Below are 7869 nucleotides of genomic sequence, written 5' to 3'. Positions count from 1 at the left end.
CATACACATAATTTCCTCTGAGCACCTCATGCACTATACATAGCATGTGCTCTAAGCACTGTATGCACCGTATATGTCATGTCCCATGATCCTCCCATGCACTATGCACAGCATGCACTGTGCACCTTGAGCACCAAATCATATGCAGTTTCCTCTGTGAGCAACCTGTGCAGTACATGTATCATGTTCCCTGTGGCACTCCTTCTACCACCGTATGCATCACATAATCTGGGCACCCAGTGCACCACACAGACCATGCACTCAGCAACACGCCCATCGTGCACACAGTGCATAGCGTACCCCACGCACAGCAAGCACTCGGAGCATCCTGTGCACCATGCACACCATGCATTCTGAGCACCCTGTGCATTCTGAGCATTCCGTGCACCACATGCATGCTGCACTCCATGCACTATGCACACCATGCACTCCTAGCACCCTGTGCACCGTGCACACGATGCACAGTGTGTTCTATGCACCATGTACACTGAACACACATAGTAAGTACCCTGTGCACCATGCACGTTATACGCACCATAGAATCACAGAATTGCTCAGCTTGGAAAAGACCTTAAAGATCATCAAACCCAACCACAACCTAACCATACTACCCTAACTCTAACAACCGTCTGCTAAATCATGTCCCTGAGTACCACATCCAAACGCATTTTAAACACACCCAGGGATGGTGACTCAACCACCTCCCAGGCGAGCTATCACTGAGCCCCCGGTGCATTATGCCCACCTTGCACTCTGAGCACCCTTCACACTGTGCCCTCCAGGCATCACACCCACCGTGTGCCACGCACGCCATGCACACTGTACACTGAGCACAGTGCACCTTATGCATCACGTCCACCACGGAGAGCACGCCATGCATATAATATGATAAATAAATGAGTGGTAGAATGGTTTGAGTTGGAAGGGACCTTTAAGATCATCCAGTTCCAACCCCCTGCTATAGGCAGGGACACCTCCCTCTAGACCAGGTTGCTCAAAGCCCCATCCAGCCTGGCCTTGGATGCTTCCAGGTAGGGGGATCCACAGCTTTATTGGGTAACCAGTTCCACTGTCTCACCACTCTCACAGTGAAGAATTTTTTCCAATATCTAATCTAAATCTACCCTCTTCCAGTTTAAAGCCACTTCCCCTCGACCTGTCGCTACCCGCCTTTATAAAAAAGTCCCTTCCCGGCGTTCCTGTTAATAGCACACAACACGAACCCTCAGCACCCCGTACCCACCGCGCACCGCACTCCCGGCACACCTTGCGCACCCGGGGCGCGCGCCGCCGGCAGCGGTGGGCGGGGCGGAGCCGCCCCTTCCCTCGCTGATTGGTCCCATCCTGCGGCGCGTGCGTGCGTGCGTACGTGCGAGCGTGCGTGCGAGAGGCGGGGAGGGGGAGAGGAGCAGCGCGCGCGCGAGGTGTCTGGGGGGGGGGGGGGGGCGGGGATTGGTTGCCATGGCAGTGACGTCAAAGAGTGCCGGGGACGGGGAGCGGAGACACGGAAAAGGTCAAACTAAAGGCGAGGAGGAGACGCGGCCGGGACGTGGATCTCCGGGCAGCTCGGGCCGGGCCGGGCCGCAGCCGGCCTCGTGAGCCGGGGCGGCAGCGGCGGGCGGCGGAGTGCCATGGGCGGGTAGGGCGGGGCGAGGCGAGGCGAGGCGAGGCCGTCGCTCCTCGCCCCCTGGGCACGGCCGACCCCCACCGCATCCCCTCGCAGGTATGGGGAGGCGTTGAACCGGGCCGCCGCCCGGCTATGCTGGGCCTGCGGGACCGCACGGGAGCCGAGGGGAGGGCGGAGGGTCGGCGGCCCCGGCGGTGGCGCGGAGAGATGGGGAAGGGGCTGCCCGCCGCCGCCGCCGCTCCGTTCGGCGTGGGGGTCTTCGGGCCCTGCGCTCCTCCCCGTGAGCTTCTCCGGGCTGGGGGAGCCGCTCTGCGCCCGCCTCTGCGCCCTCCTGGGGCCGCCCCGCACCCACAGCCCGCTGAGCGGGGAGGGCGGCGGGGGGTTTGGCAATCTTTCTTCTATCTGTGGGGATGATTATTATTTTTCTATGGGCTGACAGGAGTTATTCCTCCTCTTCCCCCCCACCTCCCTCTGCTCCCAGCTTTGCATAACTCTCCTGCTGTCCCTTCCTCCCTGCACTTTGCCCTCAGCCTGGTGGTCTGTAGCATGATGGAGTCAAATTGTGAAGGACTCTTTTTTTCTTTTTTTCTTCTTTTTTAGTGAAAAAGCTGTATCGCAGACAAGCAGGCTGCCTAACGTTATATATTCTTACATACCTATATCCCTTTTTTTTTTTCCTCACAGTGCTGCAGTAGAGTTCAGTGCTCTTATATGCCCCAGGGCACGGCCTCTCTAGCAAACCCTGGAGTGAAGCTGCTGTCAGCGTGTGGAGACTTGAGTGCCACCGACAGTCTGTTTTCTTTTTGTGTTCAGAGAGTTATGCAGAGGGACCGGAGTGACTCAGTAATAGGAAGTATTGGTTGCACTGAGGCAAAACCAGGTGAAGTTATTACTTGGTTTCTCTGTGACCTTGGGTCACTGTTCTGCATCACTCTTCTGTTTGCTTATGAATCAGAAATAGTAATGCTTTCCAAAAACACACTGTGAATAAATACTAATGAGCCTGAAATGCTTATCAGCTGTAGTAATAATAGGTAGATAATTATATTGTACCTCTATAATAGTGTGGACAGTACAGTTAGGATTGTTTTGCTTGCAAGCTTTTCCTGTGGTAGTAACTTTGGATAGGCAGTAACTTTGCATTAGAAGACATTTTATAACTCATGGTACTGTGTGATTTTCATTGTTACAATCATAGAATTGTGGAATGGCTTAAATTGGAAGAGACCTTAAAGATACTGAGTTCCAACCCTCTGCTGCAGGCAGTGTTAAGTCTTGTTTCATATTTTTGTGCAGAAAGTTCTCTAATGGGCTTTTAAGTGATCACCATTCCACAGTGCAAATATTGTTTTGGTTTTTTTTTGTTTTTTTTTTCTTGTTTTCTTAAAACAGCACCATTACTGCTGAGGAAACTTTGTGAATTTCTAATGGTGTCTGGTTGTCTCTGGGCAAGGTGATAGATTGAGGTTTTTGATATAGAATTGGAAGAGAGACATTCCAGTATATCTGCTCACATCTTGGCATGATCAGGAAATTACTTGGAACTGGTTTGTAGCTCACTGTGCCACCACACAGCTACGCTTGCCAGGGTTGAGTAGTAGTGTTTATGAGGTGCTGTCTTGAGGTGCCTCAGTACTTGCAAGAAAATACTGAAGTGGGTGACAGTAAGTTCATTACAACAAGCTGAGCAGTTGAGGAAACAGTATTTTTATTCTCACAATTATAAGGTGATCTGTGTGGAAAATCAAATGCCTTAAGTGTGCCATTGGCAAACACATTCACTAGAGGAATCTGAAAACTCTGTAGGAGTTGCCTGGAGTGGTTCCTGCTGCTCTCCAGAGCAGTGCTGCCACTGCCATAGCAGGTGAGCTGGAGCTGCTGCTCTCAAGAATGCTGAGCAGAGTCAGCTGAGTTTTCCTCTGCAGTTTTGCTGTATGCAAATTGGAGCAGGTAGCTTGTTCATTTAGTGCTCTTTGATTTTGTTTTGTTCTTTTTTTTGTTTGTTTTTCTGATCTATTCTGGAACGATACACCACACAGGAGCACTAACTGCCTGGTATCTGTAAGTTTTGCTTCTGAGAGTAATTTGTTCTGTAGTTTATCACTTGTCTGCTCAAGTTTGTTTGGAACTTCCATAATGCTAAATAGGACAACTGTTCTGTGTGAGGAGGAGGTGAGCACAACAGAAGACTTTTGTCTGCGGTTTAACAACAAAACTGAAAGTTGCTCTGGCAAAATGGCAATTCATTGTTAATTCATGAGATGTAGGTGCCCTGGAAAAATCAAATACCAGTTTCATAGCTACCCTTAGGCATCTCTAATTTATGCAAGCAGGGCTTGCTGAGTAGCTGCTGAGTAGCTACTGAGTCTCATTGACCTTAGTAGGTTTGCAGAGGTCGTATTTTAAGACAGATAAGTTATGCTTGAACTATTTTTTCAGTAAGTACTAGGAGCAAGTGTTTGTGTACATAATTACGTGCTTTTTTCCAATCCTCCATTACATTTTCTGTTTTTCTTTAGATTCTGGCTTGTAAGTACTACAGTAAATCCTAGAGTCTCTTTTGTTTGTGTTTTTTCTTAATCAGTCATCTTAATATTAGTAAGAAACGTGAGTTTTTGAGGACAACTTCTTTTTTGGGGTCTCAGTAAAATGGGAGAAACAAAGGTTTCACAGACTGCCAGAAAGGCAGTTGTCGGATCAGGGGAACTCGGGGTGTGGGAAGCCAGAACAACCCAAACGTGTGTGAGTGACATCAGCATTTTTCTGAGCCATTTATGCTGCTCACTTCTGTCGGTTCCCAGCAGTGCCTGTGTCTTATGTAAGCTCACACTGTACATCCTGTCCTGCTGTTCTCATGCATGAAAATCATTGGCGTTATCTTACTGTACATTTTGAGAGCTGAGCAGTGACTGACTACTTGTCTCAAATGTTTGCATGCAAGTCTCTCACAAGCATGCTGGAGAGAGCTACGCCAAGAGCATGGTGCTGTCCTCCTAGGAGACATCAGAGGGATAACTTGGAGTGGACGCAGCTCGTCCTCTGCTCGCTCTTATAATAGGCACTATGAAGTAATGCAGCAACTGAGGTAATTGTACTGCTGCAGACAGAAGTCCTGATCTGTATCACGCGCAGATGGACCACTAATGCAGTTTCGATGGCTGGTGATAAAAACAGACATAGAAAACAAAGGACAGTGGTTTCAACAGAGGCTTTAATAATGTTAGGACTGGAAAAGAGAGGCTTTTATATACTCTTACTGTGCACTGCTTGTTACAGGTCTTGGAAGGAAACCGTGCCTTCAGGTGGGCTGATGCTTTACCCTTGTTCCTGTAGTTAGCATTTAGTGATGCATAATGAAGTACTGTCACTGGATGGGTGAAATTGGAGCAAACCTCCAATACAAGGCTTCAGAAACAAACATTCCCTCTATTTTTTTTTTTCTTGCTAAACCTATCTGTAATCATCAGTCATAAAATCCTGCAGTAATGCGATATCTGTTAATGCAAAGTAAGTTGGCCACCTTCTTTAAATGCTACCCAGTACTTCAGTTACGAAGCAAAGCTGCCTCTACTTCTTAAATACTCTTGTGTCTTCATGCTGCTCCTGCAGTATGGAGGAGACAGGTTTCTGCTCCTCTGCTCTGGTGAATGCGCTTGTGTGGCACTGTGGCTTGTTTTGGGGGAGCTGTGTTTGTAGGTCTGTAGTTCGTTACAAGCACTGATGGGAAAGGCTGACAGGCAGGAGAGGTGCACCTGGGTAGGAGTGCATTTGTGGAAAGGCCTTGAAAGATTCCTTCATTCCTTCTTTGTGGCTTCCCAGTGTGATCTGTTCCGTGCTGCGTGAAACAATTCCTCATTGTGCCGGAGTGTAAGACTTAACAAGGAAACCGGCCATCTGAAGAGGAACAGGTGCAATGCTCTGATGCTTAGAAGCTACATAAATTCCTGAGTGAGCAGATCTTGCAGAGTGTAAGGTAATTTATTGGCAAAACATCTAAGAAGGACTTGAGTTTTTGTTTTGAGTAGGGAATTGAATGATCTCTGCTGCCTTTATCACACAAATCTAGGAATGCAGTGGCTCTTTTTAGTGCATTATTTTTTGGGGGGGATGTGAAAATACATTTTAGAAGCGTATGCAGGAGGATGGTCTTGCAGCAGCCATAAAAACTTGTAAGAAAGCACCTGCACGTTGTGCATCTGGGATTCTGTGGCATTATATTTGATCTGTGGATACTTACGTGACTATCAGAATGTACATCTATGTTGTCCATATTCAATAGCCTTTTCATTTTGTTCATGTGGATCTATTCAGGATGCTTAAATCTGCTAAAATATTTATAAGAAAGTTGGCCCTCGGAGCATGTTTCCCACAGGATGCAGTGGGTGTCAGGGCTAAAGGTCAGTGCAGACAAAGTAAAGTGAAGGCTCTTTTGGATTTATTTTCCTTCTTTTTTCTTTCTTTTTTCTTCTGAAAGAAAATTCTCTCTGTAAAGAAGCATGGAGCTTTTCTTTGCAACTTCCTAAGTTTCCATACACTAAGAAGTGGGAATGGACCTGTAAATACTTAAGTTTTCTATTGAAACTTTTCTCCCTTTCTTTAGGAGAGCAGAAAAAAAAAAAAAAAAGTGACAACCCCAAATCAGTGCAGTAAATACATTCATGGACTCTGAGCATGGAAGATCCTGGTGTAAATGAAAAAAGCCAGATGGAGTTTTAAGTGACTGTCATGTACAACTTAAGAAACGCACATTCCTGATACTAATAAAAGGGCCAGATTGGAGCTACATAATTCATCCCAGTGTCCTTTTCAACACATGATAAGATTTGGCTGCAGCAGTCGTAGAGCTAATGGAGACAACTGTCAGGTTCTACAAAGCAGTGGATTGTTTGCCTAAAATAAAAATACCTATGTGATTATTTCTGTACATATATTTGTGTCTGCTGGTGACCAGTACTCACGTCCCAGTTCAAATGGAAGATAAAGGGAGCTGATTTGCTCTTGAATCTCCTTATTGCTTTAAGTATCTATATAAATATAAATGTGATATATGTCTGTATATAAATTATTCCTATTAAATACACGTTTTAAGATGGAAAGTAAATGTTTTTTGTTATTTTCTTTAGGAGTTAGCAAAACTTGCTCTCCTTTGGAGTTCATTTGAAATGTAGTGACTGATGAATACCAAGGAGCAATTCTGCAGTTATGTTTATTCACTGTATGTATTAGTGACCTGGAAGAAGTGTGCAGGAAGGGGCTAAAGCAAAACTGCTTCTGAGATGGCACAGTGTCTGCCTCCAACACATAGGAGGAGGAGTGGGCAGATGGCAGTCAGAACAAAACAGGTGAATAATCAAGATTGGGAACAAGCTGAGTAGACTGTGCAAGCATGTGTGGTATTTGCAATTTTGATTTAGTTACTGTGATAGGGATTTAATTATTTTATGATCTGTGCAAGAGAATGGTAAGAAAATCATGAGCTTGCCCTGTTGTTATGGTGGAAATATGCCTGCTGTTGTCTGAGGGGGCTTCTGGGAGGAACAGAAAGGTCAGAGCCTTTGGGGCTGAGAGAACTTAGGGCAAAACAAAAACCACTTGTTCAGTGTTACAGATCTCACCTGCAAGTTTATTCGGGTTGTTTGGTGTTCGTAGCATGAGATGGTATTAATGCTCCACGACATTACTGCCTGGATGCTACAGATATTGTGTCATGAGAGATTTTGCTGAAACAAATTAGAGATAGCAAGATGTGTTTGTGATATTTCAACTAGATAAAAGAAGTTCTGTAACTGGTTTGAAAACTTTCTAGACTAGACAGCTACCCATTGTGTAGCTCTGATCTCTTCCAGATTGTAGCCTGGAGGCACTACTGGAATGATGAAGAAAAAAGGGATTGTAGTGATGAGTGATTGATCCCTTAACCCTTAGCTGCGTGCTAGATGTTATACTGCAAGAAAATCCACAGGTAGAAATGCTATCCCCTCTCACTTTGTTAAGGAAATGTAGGCTATCACTTTGTTATAATTATGATGGAGGCTATCATCTGTAAGAAATCCATTGAGATAATACTGATGAGCTTCATGGTAGCTTGTCAAATCAATCTTTTTTTTCTGTATATGTGTCTCAAAATATTCTTTGTTTCTTTTTTAGGGAGTTCAGTAACTTGAGACACAGCAGTGAGCTGCTAACTGGAGAACACTCTTCTAACCCTAAAGGGGAATTGCTTTATCTAAGATAGCACTTAA

At 45.8% G+C, this 7869-nt stretch overlaps 1 long non-coding RNA gene across 1 annotated transcript; it reads left to right on the top strand.

Moving 5' to 3' along the window:
- The first annotated feature begins 1656 nt into the window (after positions 1-1656).
- Positions 1657-5689, top strand: LOC128090869 (uncharacterized). Its single transcript, XR_008211126.1, has 2 exons — positions 1657-1723; positions 2312-5689. It is a non-coding gene; the product is annotated as an uncharacterized LOC128090869 (long non-coding RNA).
- Positions 5690-7869: the final 2180 nt, after the last annotated feature.

The sequence above is a fragment of the Tympanuchus pallidicinctus genome, unplaced genomic scaffold, assembly GCF_026119805.1.
Source record: "Tympanuchus pallidicinctus isolate F22 unplaced genomic scaffold, pur_lepc_1.0 scaffold5, whole genome shotgun sequence".
NCBI classification, from domain to species: domain Eukaryota; kingdom Metazoa; phylum Chordata; class Aves; order Galliformes; family Phasianidae; genus Tympanuchus; species Tympanuchus pallidicinctus.
Note: the sequence above shows the minus strand (reverse complement) of the source record. Positions and strands in the feature narration are given on the sequence as shown.